The 14116-nt window shown below is 37.3% G+C and overlaps 1 non-coding gene across 1 annotated transcript; it reads right to left on the bottom strand.

Moving 5' to 3' along the window:
* Positions 1 to 269: 269 nt before the first annotated feature.
* Trnan-guu (transfer RNA asparagine (anticodon GUU)) lies at positions 270 to 343 on the bottom strand. The gene has a single exon. It is a non-coding gene; the product is annotated as a tRNA-Asn (tRNA).
* Positions 344 to 14116: the final 13773 nt, after the last annotated feature.

Below are 14116 nucleotides of genomic sequence, written 5' to 3'. Positions count from 1 at the left end.
TTTTAATATAAGATCTATCTGTAACATATTAGATCTTATTATTGTTGTTTAACTACATATTTTGTGATTGAAAGCGTAAATTGAATTCTCGCACAGCACCTGATCATAGCGTAGTAAAATATTGTTATAATTTCAATTGCTAAAATATCAGATCATATAAGAATTGAACTAAGTTGCAAAATATCGGTTTTTATCGTGCTCGCAAGTAATAACGTACAATAGAAGGATATGTATTTAATATAAAACAAAAAAAAGAAGACAAAAATTTCCGTCCCTGGGTGGGCTTGAACCACCAACCTTTCGGTTAACAGCCGAACGCGCTAACCGATTGCGCCACAGAGACAGTTGGCAGATATGCGGGAAATATTCTATATAAACTAATGCAGCACGATTGGCAATACCTGTTTAGAGCGCGCGTAATTTCAAATTAAACAGTCTTATAAGAACAGAATCTAGTTAAATAGACCATGCTTGACAAGGAATTATTTATCGTCATAATGTATATCAGTAACTGTATACATTTTAAATGCATACAATTATGTTTCATGGTATAGGGGACTTAACTCGCACCATCTTATACATTTAATTATCGTTTTTCTTACGTAGCAACAAAGGCCAGACATGGGAATTTAATCATGTATGGAATTCAGCGTGAAATAATCACATTTCTCAGGATAAAAGGACATTTATCCCGCCCATCATCCGGTCTTATGTATGAGCATGTATAATTTGGATCTAATTATTTATGCTGCAACTTACTACACTTCTATGACCGCTGCTTCTCTGACTGTTACTTCAATTGCCACAATTATTAGCTCTCTATTATTTTTATTATTGTTGTCGTCGTCATCTTCGTCATCATCATCATCATCATCATCATCATCATCATCATCATCATCATCATCATCATCATCATCATCATCATCACCCCCACCACCACCACCATCATCATCATTATCATCATCATCATCATCATTATTATCATGATGTTGTTGTTGTTGAGGATGAGTTCAGTGTACATAACACTGAAACAAAAGTCATCGTTTTAGTGAGCAACCATAGTTTAGACAGCTTGTTGATAGACATATGAACAACGCTGCAAAAGCAGTATACAATACCATCAGCACGATTACACTGTACATTAGGATGAAACTTAGGTGATATTTTTAGTTTATATAAGTAACATAAGTAAAGTCACATCAAAATCAGCGTTTGACTCATAAAGTCCAACAGTTGCGTACTAGTAAAGTGACTATTTAACAAACTCGTCCCCTACCCCTTTTCTATCCATATTCAGCACTTCAGCACAACATTATTGCCTATCGAGCTTTAACCATACAAAGTCGCCTTTCTATGTCATTTCAGCGAAACTCTTATTAAAGGTTAATAGGCCGGCCTTGACTGACGTAGGTAAACTGTATAACAGTATGATTTATGCGTCTTTGTTAAGCAAAAACATGCCTTTATGATTTCACCACTGGTTCGGCTTTTTTTATCTTTGGTCGCTGAGGAGTAAAATATAAAATATGTCACCATTAAAAGGTGGGTTGTTGTCAACATTAATATATAACATCTGAGCATAGATCTACGACGTAAGTAACATTAACATTCAAATGAACACTTATCACCGGCACATGTCTATAGATAAATTTACATACAGCTTGCTCTCACATTACCTATTACAGCCTCACACGCGTGCCAGACGACTGGATAAATGTTTTAAATGGTCGACACATTGCCCATCTGCGAATGATTTAGTAATAAATAAATATAATATAACTCAGCACACTTTTCATTCATTGTTTGCAGCTGTATGCAAATTAATATCATACTTTTTTCCTGTTTGCTATCCATCATTTCAAGGATCACCAAATATAAAGTGCGAACCTGTTAATAGTCCTAAGTGACTTACTGTACTACATTCCTATGAATACTTTGAATAAACAAGGTAACACTCGTATCCGAAGACTTTATTTCCGATATGAGTGATTAAATTCAATGCTAGAAACAGTCTGAAGGCATGCCAACAATTTGTTATGTAGCTTTGTTTGAAAACAACTAGTAAAACACTGTACATTAACATTAAATATGTTTAAATTAAACCAACGTGAGGCATGTTCAATCTTCTATAGATACCATCTTTCTAGGCTACGGGCGCGTGGGCGTTTGTGCGCGTCGAAGTTTATAAGGTCATCCGCGCCGATGATGACATTATGGAATGTGAGTCACAGGTTGAGGTGAGAAGCGAGTGGTCCAACCACTGCGTTAAGAGGAGTACCTAGAACGTGTCGCAGAAGGTTAGAACTTCAAGTATAGTAGTACCGTGTCATTTTAATTAAAATTACACGAGGTTACAGTATTCAATTCAATTCTTTTGTAACAAAATCACCCACTGTACGAAGTTTATTCTCTGATTTTCAAATGATATGCAGCTGCTATGTCTATTTTCAAATATTTTGGAGTACTGTACTGTTTCAACGTGTACATTTCAAGACATCACACAAGCAAGCGCCACTACTAAAGTGACCCTTAGGAGAAGTCGACCAAGCGACTGAACCAGCCCATCAGGAATGCAGGGACCACCAACTACGAAGGGTAAATGTATGACCGAAACAAGCTGAACGGAAAGGTGGAGGTTGAACAGAAGACCTACTAGCGGCGAATCACTCTGTATCATTAGACGATTTATTCACCTTGCTTTCTAGCGGCGAATCACTCTGAATCATTAGACGTTCTCATCTGGATCCAAACTGTTTGCAAAGGCCTTCAAATTTCGGTTCCAGCACTGAAAGAGTTAGGTATCAAGTTGCAGCCTTGCATCCGCTAAATAACTCAAATTGTGCGAAAAGTGGTAGAGAATATAATGACGAAATTAATTATGTTGTAGTTGCATTATTTGTTGAATCACTTAATCAAAACGCAAAAAACATGCGTAAGCTTGCAACATAGCTGCTCAAATGCAGGCATATTTTAATCAAAGTATGGAAACTTAATCTTCGTATATCTAGATCTAGGTAAATCTAGACATCTCCATATATATATATATATATATATATATATATAAATTGGAGAAATATGCTGTTCAAACAGTGCTAATTACATATTTTATACATATGCCCTAGCGCTTTCGACTTTTCGTCTTCATCAGGGGCTTGTCAACACAGATATGGTTGTACATGCAATATTGGACAGTGGAAAGTTCTAAAAATAGATAATTCAAAATTGATTGATCGAAACTCACCGATAAAAACGTGCACTCGCCTAGAGCCGTGTCCGTATTGTTACAGGCTAATTGAATGTTCGTAGTGATTTACAATAGACTGGCTCCAGACTCATTTTAGCAATGAGTCACGCAGAAAACATTTGACATCTGCCAAAACACAACCCTCTAAAATATGATGTATGTGTTTTGAAGACTCCATTATGTGTCATTTTTGTTTATTCCATATGGAGCAAGGGTGTTTTTAGAAAGATTCATTCGTTGGTGTTTAATATTTTTTCTCAACCAACACCCTTGCTCCATATGGAATAAACAAAAATGACACATAATGGAGTCTTCAAAACACATACATCATATTTTAGAGGGTTGTGTTTTGGCAGATGTCAAATGTTTTCTGCGTGACTCATTGCTAAAATGAGTCTGGAGCCAGTCTATTGTAAATCACTACGAACATTCAATTAGCCTGTAACAATACGGACACGGCTCTAGGCGAGTGCACGTTTTTATCGGTGAGTTTCGATCAATCAATTTTGAATTATCTATTTTTAGAACTTTCCACTGTCCAATATTGCATGTACAACCATATCTGTGTTGACAAGCCCCTGATGAAGACGAAAAGTCGAAAGCGCTAGGGCATATGTATAAAATATGTAATTAGCACTGTTTGAACAGCATATTTCTCCAATTTATTATTACTGCTTTCTGTTCTTGCATCCGTTTTGGATCCAGTGTTTTAGAAAGATTCATTCGTTGGTGTTTAATATTTTTTCTCAACCATATATATATATATATATATATATATATATATATAAGCCGCGCTCTGTAAAAAGAGGGTTCAGTGCATATTCCTACAGTATCGTCCTAGATTAGCATGTGCAGTCCACACAGGGATGACTCTTTCCGCATAAACTTGATTTTTGCTAAGAAGAGACTTTCTTAAAAGACAAAATATAGTAAAAGCGGAAAGTGTTGTCTCTGATAAGCCTAACCTCGGGTGACAATTTACGCATATGCATTTAACACCCTTTGCACAGATATAGAATGTTTTCATAAAATACATATGTAAATGGAAAACAAGTATTCACTAACATTTTTGACAGTCGCCAACTCATCGTGCAACAGATGGCTTCTGACGAACGCTTTACATTATATTTCATTAAGTCCACCAAGCATATAGTGATTTCCGGTAATTATACACAAAAACTCCAATTTGTTATGATAATTTAGCTAGTATTTTATGCTGTGGTCCATTTAAAATATGTCCAAATGTCCCAATAAAATTTGCGATTTATTGACCACACATCCTCGCGATGTCTTGCCATTCAACCCTCTGGCGACGCCGAGGTTTTTTTAATCGCCATCTGTCCCATATCGGGCAATGACCGCCGGATGTGCACATGTCTTTGCCCATTCGTAAGTATATTCTTCTGACGTTGCTTCAGTTCGCCACTCATACGTATATCATGTCCTCGTTGGTAACCAAAATATACTTATTTGGACATAACCAAAGGTGATTGATATGCCTGTATACCACTTAGACACAGTTGAGGAGGCTGTAGTTGGCGAAGAAGGCTTGGTATTTTGCCATTTATCCTTATAATTTTATCTTGACCTTGAACTAAGCACATGCAGGATATTGTACGCGACAGGTGATTAACATGTCACGTGTAACATTTATTATGCAAAATTATTTAAACTACTCCAATTTAGCTCGGACAAACGCCAATAAAGTATTGTGTGTTGACATGTACTTGATATTTATCTAAATCTAAATCTTTCGACATTGAAATACATCTCTACTACATGCATTTCCCTGAATGTAACTTACAAGTGGCAGACTTTTGTTGTTGTTGTTTTTGTGTCGGACACTGTCTAATTAACAACCCTGCTAATACCCAACTGTTCCCGTCGCTATCGTGTATAAAATGGTAAACAGAGAAATGCCAAACACGTTAAATATGCTGCTGTCGGAAACAAGACCTATACGAATCATTGCAAAAATCTGCAGAAAAATGCGTTTGACAGTGGCCTGGCGCGCAAAGTAAACAAAAACCGAGCAAAACACATTGCACTCATAACATCCCCGTAAACCGGTCATTGATTCATGTGTTTTCTATTTACCGTTTTTCCGACTCCAGCATCATTTTGACAGCTGTAGCGTGTGGCGGAGAGGTTCTGGTTTCACATAACGGACAGTTTTATATACTTGACCACTTTAACCAAACCTTTGACCGTTTTTTACCAACAAAGACGGAGCGGTTCCAACCCCTGATGCGTTTTTAAATTAAGCATACACATGTCCGTTCCCATTTCAAGGCGCCAACAGAGTCGAAGACACGTTAATGGACGAGCACGTTAAACATAAAACCACTTTCAAAGAATCTGTGCGAATAAATTTAAAGTGCGCCCGTCTGGCACTGACCGCAAGAAAGTTGTTTTTCTCTTGAGAAAAAGTCAAAACGATTCAATTTTCTTTTCTAGGAGTGTCTTAACATCCAACCCAATGCGTTCTGTTTTTTCCAAAGCGAACTTTTTGGCTAGTGTTAATTTTCGGATGTGTTGTTGAAAAAGGTCGCATGAGTCGTATTAAAGAACAGAACATTTTTTTACATACAAATATGCACGTAACCTGTATTACTTCTAGCGCAAACATTAACAGTACAGACTTAAGGAATATTTCCCATGCTTTTGTGATATATACGAAATAATATGAACTGTAATTGATTCTTTTGGCAATGTGAGTATAGTTATGAGGTATATGATTGTTCTCTTGCCATGCCATATCCGCTCGATCGTCGTTTATTATTACCTGATGTCTTATATAAATGATAATTAATTATTTTTTGCTATTTGCTCGTAGAAAAAGAAATTTGCAATGTTTTAAACTGTTACTGGTGAATATCGAACTGTTGACCGGTCAACAGTTTGAACTGTTGCCTGCTGGAATAATGACGTCATTTCGTCGAAAAGAATGACGTCATTTTACAGTTAAACAGTCAACATTATTTATTTTATCGATTACTGTTGTGTGTTAATAAAAATTTAGTTTGCTGTTATTTCTATGTTGGAAATTTTATTAGGTAATAAAACACTTATTTCGTGGATGCTTGGTGAACAGTCAAAACTGTTGTCCCTCGGTATCAGGGCTGACATTTGGAACTGTTGCCCGAGGCCGACAGGCCTCGGGCAACAGTACCAAAGTCATCCCTGATACCTTGGGAAACAGTTTTGACTTTTCACCGCGCATCCATGAAATAAGTGTATATTATCACAGAAGCAACGGTATGGTACCCATATCGTCTTTTTACTGTCAAACATACATTAATGTACAAATAGATTTTCAACTTATTCGCTGTATTATAAAGCAAGTAATGTCATACATGTATGAGTTATAGAAGACAGATAATTGTATCAATGATCTTCAGATGCAAGCATTACATACTGGATTGTACATGTCACAAAGCCATTTAATGACGGAAATATGTGCATTTAACCATTCAACAAACGCCTGGCATTATTTTCTTAAAGCATACTCGTATGAATTTGTAGGGCATTCTTGGCCGTGACCTCAAATTTAAAGAAAAGGGAAGTATTTAAATGATTTCTGTGAAGATTCCTCTTCATGAACGATATCATTGTTGAATTGTTAGTATTAGATGTCAACGGTTCGCCGCTGTTTACATAAACGCACAATTGAGTGTTTCAGGACAAAACAGGGTCTAGTCATTCGGGTAAATGTGGGTCTCCAAAACAATGTTTCCCTCATGTCCACAGTGATTTTGATTTAAAGGCCCGGTGTAACAATTCAAACATCGTTAACAAAGTGGAATATTTCCTCCCCAGTAGGTCCGGTGCTACTTTGTAATTATCACGACGTGGAAAATAACCAACACACTTTATTTGGTCACTCATCTTCGAATGGCGAGATGTCTGTAAAGAGGTAGGGGCATTGTTCATTATGTGACTGGAAGCCATGGAACTAGACTAAGTTATGAAGTATCTGAAACTCTTATCGACACCGACTAATACTTAATTCATATGACAAACATGGTAGTAGTACGCCTGATCATTTTCGATATCTTTAATGGTTCAAGGTGTTGCTCTCTTTTGTTCTGAAAATCGGCGATTTTTTCACCCATGTTGTTTTGGGCATTCAATTATTATGTTTTGCATTGTTTGTGCTAAGGAGTTTGTTGGGTTTTTATTTCTTATTTTCTCAAAACTCGACGGTTTTGCATTATTTTTTGTTTTGTCGTCTGGTCGTTTTACATTCTGGCTGCTTGGGCATCAGATGGTCTTGCATTCTAAATGCTTGGCTTCAACATGCTGTTTGGGCATTCGATGGTTTGGGTTGCAGGTTGTCTGTGAATAGCGAGGCTTCATGCAACTGGTTTCCGAACGATCTATGGCTTGCATTGTACAGTGAGAGACAGTAACGGTTTACACGTATATCCATTCTGGTTTTACAGCATGACTTTTCGACATTCCAGCTTTTGACGACGACCACGGTGCAGGTGGAACATATTTGGGTTTCAATACCCATTACCCAATACATGTAGTAATGCCATGAGTTGCGTGGTTGACTTGTCAACACGATTTTTAATGAACTGTTAAGCCTCAGAAGAAAAACAAACTGCTTCTGTTGTATGAAAATGAAACGTATCCATTTCTTTTATAATTTTTCCAAATGACTGTCTGGAAATTTTTTATATGGAATTACTGTGTACAGGAAACACAGAAGGGGCAGTCTTATATACTTAGATAGCTATGATCGGTTCATAATGACATAAAGGAATGCATTAGTATAGCAACATCGACATATAAAAGTATCATTATATGGGAGGCATTGACATAAATACACCTACATGATTTATATTCGTGTTATACGCGATCCAATGTCAGACGAAGCTAACATGCGTCGATACTACAACAGGCAAGCTTACCATCTTCCTGTGAGGTCAGTGATAAGTAAATTGGTCGGCGCGTTATAATGAATATACAATCATAAACTGACGGGCGAAACAGGCAGACTAGCCAACTGACCGTAAGAAGTCACCTTCTTGCGACAGGCAGGAATTTTTATTGGCCAAAAACATGTCCCGACCACATAATCCGACTGGTCTTCTCGTTTTTCTTCAATGTACGATACATGCATTTTGTATACATGTACAGTAAAACTGTTTTATACTTGTTAACAACGCGATGGGCCCACGACCTCGTTTGAACCCTGGAATGTTGGGCCACACACCACTTATTTTAAGCGCAATAATGTCCCTTAGCCTCCCCGAATGGCAGCAATACAGTTATCAGTATTCATATTTTTTATTTGGTATGAATATGATATTCCGGTACTTTTCATGAACAGAAAAAATATAATCATTGTGTCCAATATTCTTAAAGGATGGCCAAAAACGTCTCGTATTTAAACTAATACAAATTAAAATGTTTGTATTGTAAACATAATAGAATCCAAAAGACGAAGTCAACAAAACGAAGGAACAATCGCTGTCACACATTCACATTTAGGGCATTCACATGCATCGAGAGCGAGAGAATGTCAGGGATAAGAATCGCAAAGCATCTGAAAGAGTTACTTTTGAACTCCAAAAAAATATGCTCACTGACGTATAACATTAAATTATGTAACATATAATTATGTTTTTAAATATACTATTTAAATATGGTTGCTACGTTGGTATATAAAAGTGCTATATGCGCTTAACCTCGGAATCGGTCGACAGATAACCTTTAGTGTGCTGTGACTGCTGTCGCATTTTGTGATTTATGCATGTCACGGTCTGAACTTGGTCACGCTATGGGAGAAGTTGTGTGGCGGCCCGGTTATCTCAGTCGGGAGAGCACTCGCCATGTTAGCGAGGTGTCCCGGGTTCGAGTCCCGGACTGGCCGCACAATTTGCTCACCCTGTGACATTTGGCACCCAACGGGGGGGGGGGGGGGCGTGACTTTACCTTGGTATATTCCTACGGAGGCCCATGGTTAATTATATAACCCCGAATCCATGTATTCGAGGACGGATGCATATTCAAGTGGGGGTGTATGTCACGGTCTGAACTTGGCCACGTTAGGGGAGAAGTTGTATGGAGGCCCGGTTAGCTCAGTCGGGAGAGCAGTCATTAGGTGTCCCGGGTTCGAGTCCCGGACTGGCCGCACAATTTTCTCACCCTGTGACATGCATATATAATAAAACAATATTTAACAAACGGCGCTATTTCGTTTGCGTAAAGTGGACTGCACTGGCTAATCTTGGAGATACTTTTATAGCATATATTTCGTTTAAAAGGAAGTCTTATCATAACAAAAGTTCGTTTTGGACGGAACGTTTAGTCCCTGATTAGCCTGTGCGGATAGCACGGGCTAATCCGGGAGGAGAGTTTACGCACATGCATTAAGCCCCATTTTTCCAGAGTGAGACTAACACTTCCAGCAGAAGTCATACGAGCGCAGACGCCCATTTTTGAAAAACCAACAGGATTGCCGAAAAACGGAGTTTTGTATGTACATGCCTTCAATACCGTCTATGAGTGTATGTGTACATATGTAGGTCAATCAATTTGGTTAAGCACGTGACGACGCGGAATGTGCGGTCAAGAGTGTTTTTCTATGTGTGCGCCTTAGGGCAAGTATATGTGTGCGTTAGTATTGTAGTGTCTATTGCTTTATTTAATCTGACAAAACATCCTATTTTGGATCGAAGTGTTCTGGTTTAATTAAAGGGAAACAACTCAAATTTCCCGACTGCAAAATTGTGTGCTATTTGTAAATGTGTCCGGAAATATTGTATTTGTTTTTGTCATTTAGTTATTAGTATTATTATTATGTTATCAGCGTCATTATCCTTAACAATAGTTGCCCCTAAGTATACAATTACTTACTGATTATTTTGTTTAAAAGCATAGTTTAGTTCGTTTTTACGTTAGTTATATTATACTTATATATTATATAAGCGCCTTAAATATCACGTTACTTTAAAGACACATATTTTTGTAATACGGCACGGAACGATCATCAAGTGTTTAAAAGTGATAAAAACAATTAAAAGGAGCTACATGGGAAATATTCTCCTATGGTAGTCATAGTCAATTGCACTACTATGGCTGGTCAGTTATTTCTTTACTTAATAAAATAGCTATATCTTTATGAATTTCTTATCAAAATTATCGACCATGTTATCTCTATCCGCCGCCTGGAAATATAAACGAAAGTCATATAGTAGTTCCCGTACGGTATAAAATGATTCACGACAATACGGCAAATTCATATATATCAATAAACAGTGCGCACAATCGCTGTGAGAAAAAGAAACCGCAATCTTTACCACTGGTCATCAACTCTCCGGACACGAGGTGCGCCTAATTGCTACGGACAACAATTAGCCATTGGTTTGTAGGTTTTATTGAGTTCTTCAACATATCGCATATATCACCATGCTCCATTAGAATTTCTATCGCACAAAATGTCCAGTTTCGTTCAGTAAAACAGCCATTGCCCCTTTGTGCGCGGCGCATACATACCGAAGTAGCCCGATCAAACGCGGCCCCTTGACCCCCGAACAGATAAAGATAGAAGTACTAAGGGGCGAAGGTATTTATATGTAACGGTTTTTAATACCACTTGTCGCTAACGATATTTTTGCTTTACTGTTATGTTAACGACAGTTCTGGGAAATATGTGGCTCGCAGGGATTCTTGTCAAAATCTTTAGAGTTGATTGAAGCGCGGAGAATGTCGCTTTCGATTTTTGTCAAATGAGATACACGTATGAATGGTAAAAACGAACACCACAGAACTGAAAGTGAAAGAGAAAAGGCTGCTGTATTTTAAAATTTGACATACACACATACATATATAAATATAATATTTTATATATAATTTTATATGGAATACGTCTATGTGACGTCATATTAGATTATAATCATATTAGTGTCTATCAGCTTTGAATTAGACTTAGAGTGTATGTGCTTTAAAATCAAAGTAGTGTGTTTAGCATTGCATTTGATTGAGAGTGTATGTGCTTTGCAATCAACTAAGTGTGTTTAGCATTGCATTTGATGGAGAGTGTATGTGCTTTGCAATCAAATAAGTGTGTTTAGCATTGCATTTGACTGAGAGTGTATGTGCTTTGCAATCAAATTAGTGTGTTTAGCATTGCATTTGATTGAGAGTGTATGTGCTTTGCAATCGAATTATTGTGTATTAGCTTTACATTCGATTTAGATTGTATGGGCATTGCACTCAATTAGAAAGTAGGTGCTATGCATATGGGATGAGATTGGATGTTAATTGAAAAGGAATGAAATAATATATGATACACGTATTTAATTAAAAAAATGTATGTAATACGAACTTGTTTAATACGTTATCGAATTATTAAGATTGTATGTATACTTATGTATTTTATAATAGTATAAGATTGTATGTGATATAAAAGCAAATACGACTGAATGTGCTTTGTAAGAGAATACAAATATGAATACTTGATATGTGAGCGAATAATATTCTAAGTAATATGGATGTACAAACGCATTAGATTTATTAAATGTGTAAGCGATGTGCAGTATTCGAGATGTTTGCGATTTAGAATTATATACCTAATAAGATTTAGACTGAATTTGATAATTAAGCGTTTTTTTGCGTTCAATTACAAGCAATATTTTTGAGTGATACAGTGGTTACTGCGAAACACAGACGTCTTCAGCCGAGTTCATAAGTCATCAGGTGTTTCGCCCATTATCGCGGAACACCCTCTTGATTGCGGGGAAGCAGTAGTGATCAAGCACTGCTCGTCAGTGATGGCTATCATGTTGTTTGATTGCGTCGTAGCCAGAGCCAACTGGTCGCCCTCTCTGCCGCCTTACCAAGGGTCCGTACAGAGCTTTTTCTAGCCATGCTTTGATGTCCAAAGCGTCTAGCGCTTTCCACACGGATTGTGCAGGGTAGCCCCTACATCCTATTTCTACAGGAAAGATCCAGGTGGTGTACCCTCTCTCCTTGCACATATCTGCCAGTTCTTGGTACTTCGACCGCTTCCTTTCATTTACCTCATCAGTTCCTTCTTGCCAATGACAGTCAGCCAGACTGACCAGACCAGAAAGTACGTGAACATATCATTGAAAAAGATTGTATGTCACGAGTAAATGATGTGCGTGATGTAAGCACACAATCGTGTATGGGTCGTGTAAATGAATGAACGTTGTGGTATGTACGTTAGTGATCACGACACTATACATGTGAGCTAATTAAATTGTATTTGATAGTTAATACATACGATTCTATAATGTCTTCATATTTAAGCGTATAATATTAATTTTAAATGAAAGCAAATACTATTGCATGCGATTGCATATGCTATATAAAGGGAAAGGATTGAATGTCGAATCGATATACATTATCGAACATGCTATCCATGCGATAGTTCAAATAGCATGACATATTAAGCCACCAGGCTAAAAATATTACAGCTTGACGGATATGAGCGATAATCGGATAAAAGATGTATGATAATTTCGTAATGCTTTGATAAAAAATATATTTGTGTGTGATGTTGGTCAATAAAACTGCGTAAGGTAATTTGTCTCAATTATAATGAATTTTTTAATGTCGTATCGGGCGCACAAACGGATGTAAAACATCTTTTATCGGAATTTTCAATTTGCCTACTTACTTTTATCAATGAAATTGTAATTCTCTACAAGGTTTATGTGCTTTTTATAACACATTAACGGTAGTCGACGATCATTTTACATTATCATGTCATAAAAACAGAGTTATTTGTACACTATGTATTTTTATTATATGCCTTGTAATGAACCCACACCATGTTAAAATCTACTGGAACTAGTGCTCCAGTTGGCAAAATTGTATTGAAGTAATTTTTACTTTAAAATACTTGTATCCCCATTTAAAGCTTTTTATATGGCAGTTTGAATTTGGGCGGATGGAGGGGCATGCGTATACAGAAGAATATTGTGTTTATGTAAGGTTGTTTGTAACTGTTAACGTTCTTGAGCCCATCGGTATCGGCTCGCCACCATCGGAAAGCATTCGGCAAGGCTTTTTTATTTTAAAAATAATCTTTATGCATGGCCTTGACTTTTGAAGTAGGGAGACGGTTGTAAAACATGACACACATTTCAAAACAATGAACAACCGTAATTTAAAAAATGATGACCGATAAAGAAACAGTCCGAGCAAGCGGTTTCATGTCTACATTAATTATTCGAGTTCTATGTTTGACCTTGATCTTCTGGGTAGGGAGACGGATTGTATACGCGACACACCGTCTCCTCTGGCGGTCAGTTCTTGTGTTGCATTATTTTTGTTGTCATTATAAAATAGCACTATATATGACAAAGAAACAGTCCGTACGCGCTGAATTATGACCTTAATTGGCATTTGGGTGACTTTTGACCTTTTAAATGGGAAGACGGGTGTTACTAGCGACACGACGTATCCTCACGGAACTCATTTGTGGTAAGTTAGTTTAAAATTGCACGACGAATGACAAAGTAAAAATGCGGACAGGCTTTATTCTGGCAAAATTTGACTTTAACCTCTAAGTGTAACCTTGACATTGAGGTATGAAGACGGTTGATACACGCGACATGTCATCTCTTCATGGGAATCATTTGTGGAGAGTCATTTTAAATGTGCATGATGAATGACAAAGTCCGGTCGATCTGTTTTATGGTTGAATTCGATATTTGACTTCTAAGTGTGACCTTGACCTTTGAAGTAGGGAGGCAGCGAATATACGATGTGTGACGCAATACGTCTCTCCTCATGGTGGTCATTATCGGCTAGTTATTTTAAAACTGAATGATGAATGACAAAGTTATAGTTCTGTAGCGCGAGCCACCGATTCCTGAGGCCGCCACC

The sequence above is a fragment of the Dreissena polymorpha genome, chromosome 1 (assembly GCF_020536995.1).
Source record: "Dreissena polymorpha isolate Duluth1 chromosome 1, UMN_Dpol_1.0, whole genome shotgun sequence".
Lineage (NCBI taxonomy): Eukaryota > Metazoa > Mollusca > Bivalvia > Myida > Dreissenidae > Dreissena > Dreissena polymorpha.
The sequence above is the reverse complement of the archived record's forward strand: the minus strand, read 5'-3'. Positions and strand labels throughout refer to the sequence as shown.